The following is a 15,911-nucleotide window of genomic DNA, read 5'->3' on the forward strand; positions in this document are numbered from 1 at the left end:
ATGTCCAGTTTAAGTTTTATTATATTTATAAAATCATACCACCCAAAGGGCACAGTGACCTATTATATTTATAAAATCATACCACCCAAAGGGCACAGTGACCATAAGCGGATCATTCTGCCAAAATGTTTCTAACAAGCAACCCTAAATATAGCCACAAAACAATTATACAGGAAAAAGAAACATTTTCAAAACTTATGTTGTCTATTTTTCTGTTAGACACCAGAGTAGAATTCCAGAGCACGAAAGCTTGATATGTGAAGGAGCATCCAACCCCATTTTACATAGAGATTTTTAGGGATGACAAGCAGCATAAGATCTGCCAAGCGCATGAAGCACAGAGGAATGTACTTGCTGAATGTATCACTCAAATGTTGGATCATGAATAAAAACGTCTTAACCAAGTGTGCCTTTAACCACTTAATTTAGATATGTTGCTTACACTGAAATCCTTTTAGAACCAAGCACTAAAAAAGCCAACTGTTTTGGGTTGTGTATAGCCAGTAGACATTTCCCAAGTACCTTTATTATATGCCCAGTTAATCACACCATTTTCCATCTTTTGCAATTTTATGGCCAAGTAATACCATTATGGAAGTGCCCAATAAAAAAACGTATCCTGGGTCTATCGAGAAGGCAAAACTGTGGGCTTTGACATTGCTTGTTTCAGTAGTCCGTGGCCAGGGGTCTAGAGAGTGTGGCCAAAACTATGAATTCCATGTAGGATCTGTGTGAGCACAAATCTCGGCTTGCAAGCAGTTAATTCTAATTGTTATTGTTATTGTTATTTTGCACTTATATAGCGCCTTATATACCATTGGTATGGTCTGAAGGCGCTGGTAGGTTGAACGCCCTTGGGAACCGAAGTTCAGATCAGTAGAGAGAGAAGGGAGAGTCAAAAGGTGCGTGTGTGCACCGGATATGTGTGCAGCTCGTGCGGTACACGTGTAATAGCTGGTTCTTATCGGTAGGTGTGGTGGTTGAGACATCAGGAGAATGTGTTCGTTCTGGCAGGATTAATCCGGAACGGATGTGGCTGCGTTAGGCCTGGGGAAAACGCCTGGCTGAGGGAGTGAGACCAGCAGTGTTTACATAGAATGATGTGGAGTAAGCGGCGGATGTTCGTATGAGAACAGGTATACCGAATGGTGTCATAGTATCCCTGTGTTCTAGTTGAGTGGTGATGTAAAGGAGAGAGTAAGCGTGGGGTGCGGTATGAATGGTTATATGCTCTTTCAGTGTGCAAACTTCAAATGCAACTTTCCCAGATAGGGTACTGGGCGAACTTCTAAGTTCTATTTTCCACAGAGAGGCTACTAGGCAAACTTTTAAGTACAATTTTCCATACAGAGGCTATTGGGAACATTTCTAAACTCAATTTATCAGCGAGGCTACTGGGCACACTTCTAAGTGTAACTCTTGCAGAAGTTATTGGGTACACTTCTAAATGCAATTTTCGCACAGCGTCTACTGGGCACATTTCTAAATTCAATTTTCCAGAGAGATTATTGGGCGAACTTCTAAATGCAACTTTCCAGAGTGTCTATTGGATACACTTCTATAATCACTTTCACAGATGCTATTGGTAGCACTTCTAAATGCAGCTTTCACAGCGTGGCTAATGGGCACACTTCAATGCGGCTTTCACAGAGGATATTGGGCGCATATCTAAATTCAGTTTTCCACAGAGAGGCTATTGGGCGCACTATTAAATCCATTTTCAGCGAGGCTATTGGGAGTACTTCTAAATTCAAGCAAATGACTGCCGACATACTCAGAGAAAATTTGATTTCAGAAGTGATCAATATCTGGGTATCGTCGGCATAGGTGTAAAACATATCAAAAGGATGGCACTCGAGAGCCGTGCCAAGATGGGTGCTCTGAAGTGAGCTCTGGTACATTAGCACAAATCCGGACAATATCCTCTTGCATCAAAGTAATGCCACCCCACAAAGCAGTCCGTGAGCTGCAGGAGTGACTGGTGCGTTGCATACCAGGGTCCCACTGGCTTAGCGGCACCAGGGAGGTGGCAGCAGCCGTTGGTGCAGAGGCGAGATCTGGAGAGGTGACGACTGCGGGACCGGCCCGGGCCACATAATTTGAGCTGTGCCTGCCGGGACATAGAATGGTGCCATAGCAAGTTCTAATGAGCATTAATATTCAACCTGCTCCGAATAAAGCTCTAAAGGTACTTTATAACAATAAGAAAGTCACAGTTAATGTTCAATAGGGGGTGCAGCAGGAGTGCATAGTAGCTCCAACTCTATTATTCCTATTCATCAATGGTATTATTGTCAATTTCTATAAATTCCCACTGATGCCCCTTATTTAGGACGGATAAAATCACAGCTCTCTTATTAGCTGATGATGCTGTTTTGGAATCTCTCACGCCAATGGGTTTGAAGAATGTGAGAAACTTGAGGGTATTCTCACTCATTCTCCCCCTGGATCATCTTCTCAGGAGGCCAGGGGACAGCCATCGCCATTGGATCCAGAAGCTTGGGACGGACAAGCAGGGGATAATCCCCTGGGTGGATTGTCCTTGGGGATGCGAAGTGAGGCATCCACGGATGAGACACGGTATCCTCTGTTTCCTACTGACAGTAAATCTACCCTTATCACTCCCACTACCACTACCACTACCACTTTTACCACTTTAGGCGGTGGTAAAACACCCCTCCTCATTTTTCGCACATGTAACATTTACTGGTATTGAGGCAAGGGATTCCCCTTTGGCAATTATCAATCACCCTACCCTCTCTCACCCTTTGCGGGGTAATGTAAATCCTATGCTGTTTCTACCTCTCCAATTCCAACTGGGACGAAGAAGAGGCGACCGAGAGTGATGAGAATTACCCATAGAAATAACACTGTGCAGGGAGAGGCCTACTACACTCCACCAGTAGGCTGTCCAGTTGATAGGGTCAGGCGAGGTCAGGCACTTAATAGCCATCCTACACACCTGCACTCTATTGCACACCACTTCAGGAATGACCAGGGGAGAAGGGGTCCTAAGGACCAGGCCGGTCTTATTTATTGGCCCAATGAAGGTCAGGCAAGGGAGGCCGAGGACTCACACCTGAAGGCCCTTAATGGGCAGGGGATCCCTTCTCAGTGCAAGCAGAGTGAGCTGGGAGCGTTATTTGTACCAGAGAAGCCAAGGAGCAGAGTATCGATGGTCCAGAGGGCAATGGCATGCCGATACGGTGGTCCGGTGTTTGTGAGGGGTTGCAGCATGGCTAGGGAACCGTGTCTCCAGAGAGCCGCAGCTAAGCATCCTGCAGGCTGCTATTGGCTGTTCGAACATTGTTCATTCCCTTGGGCCTTGTGCCGGGCGCAGGGGTATCTGAGGGGCAGATGGAGAGACCCTGACCTCAGGCCCGTACAACCAGAAGGGACCGTTTGTCACCGCGCGGCTGCCCATGTGAGTGTCGTGAAAGTAAGACAAGAGAGACAGAGAGACTGGGGAGCATGAGATTGACTGAAGCAGAGTGGGCGAAAGGAAATGCATGGAGCGGAAAAGAGGAAAGAAATGAAAGGAAACTAGTAAATCAATATAGATTGAAAGAAGAGTGACAAGATCAAGAAAAACAAAGTGCGCAAGGTGCGCAAAGTGAAAGAACTGTAACACTGAGGGCACAAGTAACCCGAAACGAGAGAGAAGGGTGCAAGCGACCCAGCAGAGTGGAAAGTGTGCAAGTGTACGGAAAGCTGAAAAAGGTGCCAGTGGGCATGGAAAGGTAAAGAGATTGCAAGTGTGCACAGGAACACTAAAGAAGTTGCCAGTGGGTGCAAGAAGGAGAGGAAGGTGCAGGTGTGTAGGAGAAGTAAAGAAAGGTGCCAATGGGCACGAGAAAGAAGTGAAGAACACAGAGGGGAACAAGAAGGGGTGCAGAAAGCTCTGAAGGTAAAAGGTTAAAAGGAAGAGCAGGAAATTAAAGGCCTGTTCAAAAGTCTTTGATGCTACCCCTTGAAAGAACTATATGTGAAAGAAAGCTACATCCTGACAAACTTAACTTGTATTTTGAAACTCAAGAGGGGCCTAAGTTTAGGTAACAGAACCATGAGAGGCCCAAGAATTGTATTTGAACTTGAAAGAGGACAAGCATGGGGAAGGGAAACCTAAGAGGCCTATCAAAGTCAAATCTTGATTATTTTGTTTATTGAAGGAATGGATGCTTGGGGAAGGGATCTCTGAGACGCTTAAAAACATAACAAAAAAAACCCAGTTCTTTTATTAACATTGAATGACTAAAACTTGAGGAAGGGCACCCCAAGGCATTAAAGACATTGACATTGTTTGTACTATGGAGAGGATCCTATGACAGTTCCTTTTGACTGAACTCATTCTTTTGAAGCAGACCAACCTACAAAGAAGACCACCTGAAACCAATCCTGTTTTTTTCCCTCTATTTTTGTTGAACAACCACTTATTTTGCTTTTGAAAAAATTCTTACGCATTTTTTGGTCAAGGAGTGAGGGGAAACATAGGTTTAGACACAGACAGATTTTTATTTTAGACTTCCAGACTTCGACAGCCCTTAGAGACATCAGTTAAGGGAACCATCCCTTTAGTGTTGGGGCCAGTTAGGCATTACACAAACCCCGAAACTTTAGTAAATAAAGGTTTTGAAACGAACATCATTGAGTCTGTGTCTCTCTTGATACCATGCCTGTCTCACATATGGTGTCAGAAGTGGGACGCGGCTCAACAGATAAAAATTGGGGACCCACCCAGATTAGAAAATTTCCCATACAACTGAGTCCACTGACAAACCTAGGCCCCAAGGAAACAGACAATATCCCCTTCTCCACCAGCAAGTCATGTTTCCCTGAATCAGAAGAATCTAAAACCTTGAGGTGTTTCAACTTTAGGATGGGGATCACCTTCCATCTTGTAACTCCACAGGCTCTTCCTCCTGTAAGGAAAACGATGGAGGGAAACGCTTATCATATGCTTTGTCCCCGGGATTATATGGTGCCAGGAAGAGACAAAGTGATCATCTCCGTAGACCTACAAGTCATCATTCCTATTGACTGGCACATGTATTTCTTACCACACAGGAAGAGACATTTACCCATGTTATCCTGTGGAAATGATTTGAAATGTATTATTTTGAATTTCTCTACCACTCCTAAGAAGAATAGGGGTGATATAGTGGGAACCCTTGTGTATGAGAGCTTAGGAACTTCCTTGGTTTCCCTATGACATCAGGAGGGGAAGTAATGGAAGCCCCGAGAAACAACCCAATGGACAAGGGGATCCCACAATTTGTTTTCAAACTGGGAATCCGAAGTCGAATTGAGAGCCCATAGGGATCAAGAATGGCATCTATTGGAAAGCCCAGGAATCCCATGCGGGGGGGGGGGACTCCTTTGTCCCATTATCCTAAATCCCTCTGCCCTCTCTGCTGAGATACCTATATTCACTCCCGGGTTCGAGAAGAAACCAAAGCGGAGCAAGGACCTTCTAGTCATACCACCTCCCAGAGATTTAGAAAACCCCACCATTCCGTATGAAAGAGATGACTACATTTGAGAAAATATTTTGTGTCTCACACCATCAAGCTCCACAGAAGGTAGATTACACTCCTTAGAAGCTGAAGAGCCGACTGTCCCTATAGAGAAGTTGATCAGCTAAATGAACTGTGGTCATTAGAACTTCCAATAGCTCCCGATTATCAAGAAGGGGAACCTTTGGGAGGATCTAGTTCAGGTAATTTTGTGATTGGAGACGGGAGTGGAGAACAGTCATCCTCTTTAACCCCATCTCATATCCAAGACCAAAAGTGTCTCTCTTGTAGAGGGTCTGGGCACCTCACAAGATATTGTCCGTTAAATGTACTGAATCCTTCCACTACACCATCATTAAAAGAAACCCATCAAAATGGACAGAGTCTGAAAGCAAAGGGCGAGTCACCCCTGAGAAGTATCCTTTGTGCCCAATCTAAAGAACTACAAACCAGCGCACAGGAGAACCCAAAACAAACCCTAGAAAAAAGGAAGATCAATAAAACCAGCAAATTGTCATTGTTAGGAAACATTTCTTCAATATGTAATTTTCCCTCCATTTGTGGACCTCACAAACATTTTGCTTTTGTTTGGCTATCCTATCCTGACATTTGCCAGTGGAGCACAACCTTTAGCTGCGCTCCCCTGGGCTTTTACTCACTTGTTATGGGGAAACTGACACGTCCTTCAGACTGTTAGTACTGGGGAACTATGCTTCGCTTAGTCTTTGACTGTGTTGCCATTTCTTGATAACTTTTTAACAGTGCACAATGTACCTTCCAGTACCGTGGGGTCCTTTTTGTTTCATGGCCCTAGACACGCTCACAGGATTTTTTGGTGATTGTACAAGTGTGCCTAGGACAAACTGGTGGCAGCAGTTACTTTTTATAAGTGTTTTACTTATTTTTATAGGATCACATCACGTTTACTATGTTGGGTTCATGACTGCGGCCAGGTACGAAAATGGCAGAGCCACAAAGTCTTTTATTCTGTCCTTCAGCCATTTTGTCCCTTGCCTTCCCCTAGGTCAAGTGACCCGGGCATTGCTTATTTGGGCATGCAGCCTCCTGCAAAAACCAATCTCTTTCGCAGGCTTCTACATGTCACGTGTGTGTGCCAGGAAACGGGTTGGGACCATCTGGTCCCAATCCACACTACTGATGCCAGGATGTCTGGACTGCCTGAATGACTGGAACCACCGTGGGCAGATTGGCCATTGACTGGGATGCTTACCTGGGAGCAGATCTTCGATTGTAAGTCCTTGAGTTTGGCGCAAAGCTAATCATGGATAAGAGAAGCGGCTCTGCATCCATTCCAGGTTGATCACCCACGTTCTCTCAGAACTAGAGAAGGAGCCAAGTATCCTGCAACGAAGAAACTGGCTTGTGAAACTGCTGTTGATGCATTGGAAGGTTTGGCCCCCGAGTCCTCTGCTGTCCTGTCGGACCCCTGTTTTATTCATCGATCAAGAAGCCCTGCAAGGGCACTTTGCCCCTTTAGAGTAGTCGGAACAACTACTCTCGGCGCCCCTGCTTACCCACTGAAGGAGCCTTTTCGGAAGTGTTCCTGGGCCAGCCAGTAAACTGTCCCGCTCTACCTCAGGGTATTCAGCAGAATCGCTACTGTCTCGAGTTGAAACCAGAGACTTGGGACATAGGTTGCGTGTGGTCCCGAGCCCTCTCCCGCCAAATTTCATAGGCCTAGCTCCACTGAGTCGCGAATTAGGAGCGTGCATAAGGACGCACACATCTGTGATTCCAGTGTCAGTACCTTTTGGTGAGGGTCGCTAGAGGTGCCTTGCCGACCTGCCCCCCTGTGCAGTGAAGCCTGCTGCACCAGAACTTTCTTTGTATCTCCTTTGGAAGCTGAGAAAAGGCAACTGTCCCATCACGCACAATCGTCCTGTCCCGCAACCACTGAGAGCCGGAGTGCCGTGAAACTGCAGGACTCGAATCTACTAGCGACCTCGACTAAACTGGCAAAGTTTGGTCCAGACTGTGCCGAGGGTCCGTGAGTACTTGCATCACTTACCGGTGGCCCCCTGGCACAACCAATCTCTTTTACTCACAAATATCCCTGAAAAGATACTCTGTTTTGACTGGGCTTGCTTGCGCTCCCTAGCTATTCCCACCTCTTGGAAATTGCTCTGCTGCCAAGGGCAGACTATACTCGAATAGTGGGAACCAATTCTTCATCACCTCAAGCCCCTTCCTCACTCACTATAGGCCTCTCAAGACCACCCGCTTTTTGTTCTACTTGCTCAATCGTGCGTTTTTACGCATAACTGTACTGTTGAGCACAAGGATCCCCACTTCTTAGGGCTGGACTGCGAAAGCTAGGAAACGACCCTGAAGAATTGCTCCTAGTGTATTAACTCAATCTTCTCCTTACAGGTTGTGGCTGTGTTTTACTTCTTTGTCACATTAGAAAAACTTACTTTATATTATTTCATTCCGGAATTGTGTGGTAACATTTTTTATATAACTTAAGTTTACTTGTCTCAATTGGTCCGGCCGACAATAAATGTATAGATATTTTTGATATACACTTGTCTAAGAGTAATCTGTGGTTTGTTACTGTGTGTGCTCATTGTGGGCTTCCGATCACTCTCACCCCCTCCTGAGACCTAGTCTTGACCGCCTGCCAAGCTACCTATATTGATCTGGCTTGTCCAGAATGTTCCCCTGTTCCACTAAACTAGGGTGGCCTCCTAAAGCTCTGCCCACTAGGCCAGAGTTTAGAAATCCATCTTAACAGATTGGTGTACAGCAGTGGGATAAGATCGGAGGTAACCAGTGTTGGGCACTGGTAAAGTACCCGGTTATACTTACATAGGAGATACAGTGTCCTTAAGTTAAAGTTAACTGTAAGCCACTTGCCTTTACTTATAGTATGGAAGCAAATACGGACATTGCTTTGAGTGCTTCAAACTCTGAGACACTAAGGAAGGTCTGTACCAAAAGGGGCTTGTCGGCCACTGGTACCAAATCCAAAATGATCCAAAGGATCATAGATTGGCAGGAAGTTAGAATTCAGGTTTTGGCCTCCCATGATAGCGGGGAATGTCCTGGGGCAATCCCAGGTACCAGCAATGTAGTAACTACTGCTATTATTGAAAGAGGCAATGATGATGATGATGATGAAGGGTCCCTGTGCTTCTCTGACTGGCTCTGAGGCTGAGGCCATGCTGGAATTCAAGAAGCAAAAGCTGCTGTTTAAGCAGAAGGAGCTTGACTTTTGCATGGCTAAGCTAGAACTGGAGAGGGCAGAGAAACAGAAGGACATGGATCACCAATTGGAGCTTGCTAGACTGCAAAGCACCAATAGTTCCTCCAGAGGGTCTGTTAATGGGTCTGGCCCCCTTTCTCATCCAAGATTTCCGAGAGAACTGCTTAGTGTGTATGATGACAAGAATGACATTATGGACTGGTTAAATGCATTTGAGTATGCATGTGAGGTACAAAAAGTAGTGGATGCTGATAAGATTGCATGGTTGCCCAGTCGACTACCCCACTCTGGCTGCAGTGCTAGTTATGTCAACGGCTGACAGAAAAGACTTTTCGAAATTGAAGCAAACTCTGGTCTTAAAGTTTGGGAAGACTCCTGCCCAGTACTTGAAAAGATTCAGAGATTACAAAAAGAAAGAAGGTAATACTTGGGATTCATATGTAGCTGATTATCTTAAAAACTTGACTGGTTGGGTGGAAGGTTACAAAGTGACCATCCTTGAGGGTATGATGCATTCAGTCATGCTTGAACTTATTTTTGCTTCTTGTTCCTGTGAGATGAAGCAGCACTTGGTGGACTCTAAGGAGGTACATCCTAAGAAGTTAGCCATTGCAGCAGATTTATGGGTGTCACACAGAGTGTCCCATAAGGGCAAACCTGCTTCTGGTAAGCAGGGGGAGGGGATAAAGTAAAAAGATAAGGAGGGTGGCAGAGCTGAAAAATCTTCCCCTCAGAAGGGGCACAAAAAAAAGTTTAACAAGGGTAAATCCCATGAGAGTAGCGGGAGTAATCCTTGCCAGCATAGCTCTGGTTACAATACGCCTCCCTATGTACACAGACCCAGAGGATCATGTGTGGCTTGTGGAGCAAGTGACCATGCGAAGGGGGACCCCAGATGGGGGGTACACTGTGTGGTTCTGGCCTTCCCCTCCTATGAGGAGGAAGAAATGATCACAGGGGCATCCTTCTCTTCGGCTTCCTTCCCCGGTGGGATGGAACCTGAAGTAGTCTTTTGGTTTCCCAGTGTTCCTGGGAGCTATGAGTTTCAGATGCCTATGCTAGGATACCTGACAACACCAAGCACTACTTTAAAGACAGTGTGCTGCTCAATGGAGTAGATACTCCTGCCCTTAGGGATAGTGGAGCCCAAAGAACTGCGGTGGATGTCACATTGGACAACCAGGAGGAGCTTGCCAGAGCTCTCCTGATGCCCATCAAGTTAGCTGATGGCCCCACCTCTCAAATTCCCAGTAATTCCTGTAAATCTAACTATCAATGGACAGTGGTGAGTATTCCTGTGAGCATACTGAGGCAAGTCCCTGGAAAGGTCCTGCTGGGAAATGTCCTCAGAGACTTAGGTCTTGTGGGGGATACAGCAGAGAGACCACGTACAAGGTCACAAACAAGAGGGAAAACTCAAGGCTAAGAGAGTAAGAACACCAAAAAGAGGGAAATAAAACATTCCCCCTAACTCACCTACCACTGAGGTGGAAGCAATTGGCCAAGCACCTGAACCTGACAAGGAGGAGATGCTGTCTGAAATACTCAACCCACATGACCATCCTGAACTCCAACGTTTATTGGTTGAAGGTGGTCCTGATAGGGAAGAGTTCAGTAAGGGCCAACGTGAGTGTCCATCTTTAGAAGCCCTTAGGAGGCAGGCCTGTTCCCAACTTGAGGGTGAGCCTCCTGGGAAACATAGGATTTATTGGGAAAGTTGGCCCCTTTACAGGGAGCCCACAAAGTCTACTGAAGGTAAGCATAGGAGGTTGGTGGTCCCCCTTCAAGTCAGACCCTTCCTCTTATAATTGGTGCATGAAGTCCCCCTTGCTGGCCACCTTGGGATCAAGAGAATAAAGCAAAGGTTATCCATGCATTTCTACTGGCCCAAGATGGGGGGGGGGGTCCACGTAGAAGGCCATTGTAGGAGTTGTGCCACTTGCCAGATCGCTGGTAAAAGTGTCTCAACAATACAGCCTCTATTGGTGCCACTCCCTGTTGTGGGAGTGCTCTCAGAGGGTATGTATTGACATTGTTGATCTGCTTGACCCTCAGACATCCTCTGACAATAAGTTCATCTTGGTGCTGGTCGACCATGCCACCACATATCCCGAAGCCATCCTATTGAAAACAGCAACTGCCAAGTCGGTTGCTAAAGCTTTACTTGGCATATTTACTAGGGTTGGCTTCCCTAAAGAAGTTGTGTCTGACAGAGGCAGCAACCTTATGTCCAAGTATATGCAAGCCATGTGGAAGGAGTGTCGGCTCACTTGTACGTTTTCATCTGCTTATCATCCACAAATAAATGGCTTAGTTGAGAGGTTTAATAGAACTCTCAAGAGCATGATTGCGGCTCTGGAAGAACCCCAAAGGAGAAAATGGGACCATCCTTACTCTTTGTTCACAGAGAGGTACCTCAAGAGGAGGTTGGCTTCAGCCCCTTTGAGCTTCCTTTTGGTCACCCTGTCAGGGGAACAATGGCCATAGTCAAGGAAGGGTGGGAGCTCCCCAATCCTCCTGTAAGTATGCGCTGGGACTAAGTAAGCGAATAGTCCTCCTGATGGCTCAGGCCAGTGACAAGCTGAAGGCTGGTCAAGCATTGGTGCAACATTGGTATGACCAGAATGCTTCACTTGTTCACTCCATCCCAGGTAAATAAGTCCTGATCATGATCCCTAAAAGGCCTCAAGCCCTACAGGATAATTGGTCAGGCCCTTACTCAGTTGTGGAGCAGCTGGGTAAGGTCAACTATTTGGTGGACCTTAGAAAACCTGGACAGGCCCCCAAAGTGTTTCACATAAATAGGCTGAAGGCTTTCATCCCTAGGGTTGAAATAGCTGCACTGCTGCTGGCATTAGATATGGAAAAAGAGGAATCAGAACCTCTTCCTGACTTTTTCCAGAATGGTCCTTCAGATGGCTTCATTGAGGGTGTCCAAGTGGCCCCTCACCTGACTTCTGACCAACAAGGGGAAATAAGAACTTTGTTTTGGCAGTCCTCCCTCTTTGTCTCACTAACTCCAGGGTTGACACCTTGATGCGAACATGATATAGACACTGGGGATAGTGTACCTACTAAAAGTAGGGGCTACAGAATGTCAGATGAGGTGAGATCCTCCTTCAAGACAGAGGTCAACAAGATATTGGAACTTGGGGTAATTGAACCCTGCAGTAGTCCATAGTCCAGTCCTGTGGTTCTGGTACCTAAAGCCGGTACCTCTGAACTCTGGTTCTGTGTGGATTACAGGGCTCTGAATGCTGTCACCAGGACAGATGCTCACCCCCCCCACGAGAACTGATGAGCTGGTGGATACCTTAGGTGCCTCCAAGTACCTCAGCACATTTGACCTCACTGTAGTGTATTGGCAAATAGCCCAAGCAGAACATGCCACGGAGAAGACAGCATTTTCAACTCCAGAAGTCCTTTACAAGCTCAGGGTAATGCCTTTTGGGTTGAAAAACGCACCGCCCATTTTCAGAGGCTTGTGAATCATGTTTCAAATGGGATGGATGAATTCTGTTTAGCATATCTGGATGATATAGCATTCTTCAGTGCCACCTGGCAAATAAATGTGGAACACCTTATAATTGTGTTACAGGCTCTTCAGAAGGCTCACTTAAACATAAAGGCCAGCAAGTGCCAGATTGGTCAAGGATCTGCGGTCTACCTTGGACATGAAGTAGGTGGATGGAGGATTCAGCCTCTATCCAGTAAAGTGCAAGCAGCATGAGACTGGTCTACCCGCACTACCTAAACCAAAGTGAGAGCCTTCTTAGGTCTCATGGGTACTATCGAAACATAATGGCATACTATAGCACAATTGCTGCCCCTCTGACTGCTCTCTACTCCAAAGAAGCCTAAAAAGGTCTCTTGGTCTGAGGAGTGTGAGAAGGCCTCAATGGCTTAAAAAACTCCCTGTGCCAAACCCTGTCCTCAGGGCCCCTCCCTCCCTGACAACAAACAAGCTGTATTGTGCAGACAGATGCCTCCAACTCTGGAATAGGTGCTGTACTATCACAGATCGATGAGAAAGGTAAGGAACACCAGATTGGATTAGTCGGCAGCTTAAGGACAGAGTGCTCGGGTGGTTCACTGTGGAGAAAGACTGTTTCTCCGTCGTGGGCCCTAAGGAAGCTGACACCCTACCTCTATGGGGCCCACTTCACTGTGCAAACTAACCATAAGCCCTTAAAGTGGCTAATGAATATGAAGGACGAGAATCCAAAGTTGCTCAGGTGGTCCATAAGTCTGCAAGGTTTTGACGTCACCATTGAGTAGAGGCCAGGTGTCCAACATAGTAATGCTGATGGGTTGTCCAGAATGTTTAACCGACCAGAACATGAGGCCCATGTAGGGGTGGATTAGTTACCCCTGTCCTTGGTCTGGGAGGGGCAAGCGTTAGGAAAGATTTCATTAATGTGTAATTTTCCCTCCATTTGTGGACCCCCCCAAACTTTTTGCTTTTTTTTGGCTATCCTACCCTGACTTTTGCCAGTGGAACACAGCCTTCAGCTGCGCTCCCCTGGGCTTTTGCTCACTTGTTATGGGGAAACAGAAACGTCCTTCAGACTGTCAGTACAGGGAAACTATGTTTCCCTTAGTCTTCGACTATGTTGCCATTTCTTGGTAACTTTTTAACAGTGCACAATGTGGGGGCATGGCCTAGAGCGCCATCGATGTGGTCGCTCTTCTAACGGCCTCCGTGGTAAGCCTGCTGCTCTGCAAAATTATGGCGGTCTTCATGTCCGATTAGGACCTACAATCACAGCTGCCGCTCCCGGAACACCCCAAGCACACTCGGTGCTGGGATGCGCGGCCGCCTTTCCTTCTGAGCCGCTGGAATTCATAAAAGTAGTAACTGCCCACCGGCGACCACCAAGATGGCGGACGGGCGCTTTGGCGAGAGGAGGAGGGGTGGAGAAGGCATGAGGGGAGAGTGAAGCCTGGCGCCCCCGGAACCCAGCACCATCACATCTCCCCGCGGCACTGGAGGGAACCGGGTGCCCCTGGACGGCGGGTGCAGGACCCGCGGAGGCGCTGCCCCCTCCCGCAGAGGGGTGAGCGGAGGAAGGTTCAAGTGCAGCGACCCATCACTGCTCCCTCCCCCGCCCGCCTGCCCGCTCACCCAGCCTGAGCTCCCGGAGCACCCCAAGCACACTCGGTGCTAAGATGCGCGGCCGCCCTTCCCTCTGAGCTGCTGGAACTCGTAAAAGAAGTAACTACCCGCCGGCGCCGGCGACCACCAAGATGGCAGACGGGCACTTCGGCGAGAGGAGGAGGGGCGGAGAAGGCATGAGGGGCGAGTGAAGCCCGGCGCCCCTGGAACCCAGCACCATCACTTGGACGGCGCAGGACCCGTGGAGGCGCTGTCCCTGCCCGCAGTGCGGTGAGCGGAGGAAAGCCCGAGTGCGGCGACCCATCACTGCTCCCTCCCCCGCCCGCCTGCCTGCCTGCCCACTCACCCAGCCTGAGCTCCTCTGAGCCCTATACAAGGGATTTCACGGCTCCCGCCTCCGATCCGCGCACACGGCGTGCCGGATCCGCTCTACAGGGCCAGCCCACCTATCCCTTTGGACTTGGTTGATCAGAGGCGACGGCGGGCGGGCTGGGAGCCCGACTCCGGGGCCTCACAGCCTTTCATCCCGCGGAACCTGCCCGGGTATGTGGCCTTGGACCCCACTGAAGGCCCGGTGAGGCTTGCAGGGGAAGGCCAGTGAAGCTGGTGGGGGCCAATAAAGCCTAGTGAAAGCTCAGTGAGTGCCACAAACAGGACATGCCTCCCTGAAGCCCGGGTCCTGCCTGCACACTGTCCCCCCTGTGGGGCGAACATCCAAACCTGAACTTTAACTGCTCCCCTGCTCCCCCGCTTACCTGCTCTGGGCTGCACCCCATTTGCCACCTGGGTCCAGCCGACCCCCGCCGCTGGCCGACATCGGCGGGCACCATTTGAGTCACCCGGGTGCGGCCTGGGAGCCCGTGCCTCCTGCTGCTGGGGCCGCGTCCTCCCTGATTTCTTTGGATTCCTTCCTGGGGCGCCCCCGCCCACTCCCTGAGAATCATTTACCCTTACCCACGCCCGGAAAACAACCCGAGAACTCGGCGTACTGCCCTAATAAGAGACTCCAGCTTTTGCAGTTGCGCCTGGCCCTCCACTCCGCCGGAAAAACCTGGGAGACTGTAATTCTGCGGTCCTGGCTTCTTAGGGGCATACGCCCCCTCCAGATACAGGAAAACACGATGACCAAGCATCTGAAATCCGGCAAGAATCCCGATATAGCTACAATGCTGATGTCCTCTGAAAGATCCAAAAAACAAGACTCCCAAGCTTCCCCCCTTCAGGAGCCCCCAGAGGACAAGGGAACCCTGGCAACCTAAAATGACATTCAGGCATTTATGGCAGATATGAAGTCCGAATTCAGGTCATGTATGACAGAACGCTCTACTAAATTGGAAAACACCGACCGAAGAGTAGTGGAGGCCGAACAGGGGTTGTGGGAGGTTGAGGACCGGACCCAAGACCAGGCATCCACCCTGGTGGAGGTCCAACGTGCAATCAAACTTCTCCAAGATATGGCTAAAATACTTGAATTTAAACAAGAAGACTTGTAGAATAGGGCCCGACACGAAAAACCTACGCATTCGAGGGGTTCCGGCGTCGGTCCCTGATAAGAAGTTGGCGGAATATGTGGGCGATTTCTTTCAAGCTCTTCTCCCAGACTTGGAAAAATCACAGCTCCTCCTGGACCGCACGCACAGGATGCGCCCTCGACACGGAGTGGAGTCAGACGGCCTGCCAGATGTCATCACCAGGGTGCACATCTTCACCACAAAAGAAGCCATCTCTGCAATCAGTCGCACCCGGGACGAAATATCCTTTCAGGGCTCACCTCTCCAAATTTATCAAGATCTATCGGCCCTCACCCTCCAGAAAAGACGAGCTCTCCGACCCCTGGCGGTCTTCCTACAGGACCAGCAAATCTGCTATCGATGGCTCTTCCCCACAGCCCTACATTTCACGTACAAGGGCACCCAGAGGAGAATCAGCCACCTGTAGGATGCCGAGAAAATCATGAATCCATCCTCGCCCGAGTCCCGGTCCTCCCTGGCACCCGAACACAGCGCCGACACGGACCTCCCAGCGCCTCCCAAAACTCAACAGAACTCTTGGTCAA

The 15,911-nt window shown here is 48.5% G+C and overlaps 1 protein-coding gene across 4 annotated transcripts in view; it reads right to left on the reverse strand.

Annotated features, from left to right (window-relative positions):
• EXOC6 (exocyst complex component 6) overlaps positions 1-15,911 on the reverse strand; it is a 2,769,442-nt gene that overhangs the window by 2,314,820 nt on the left and 438,711 nt on the right. The window lies entirely within an intron of this gene.

This window comes from Ambystoma mexicanum, chromosome 8 (assembly GCF_040938575.1).
Source record: "Ambystoma mexicanum isolate Mex_15411 chromosome 8, UKY_AmexF1_1, whole genome shotgun sequence".
Lineage (NCBI taxonomy): Eukaryota > Metazoa > Chordata > Amphibia > Caudata > Ambystomatidae > Ambystoma > Ambystoma mexicanum.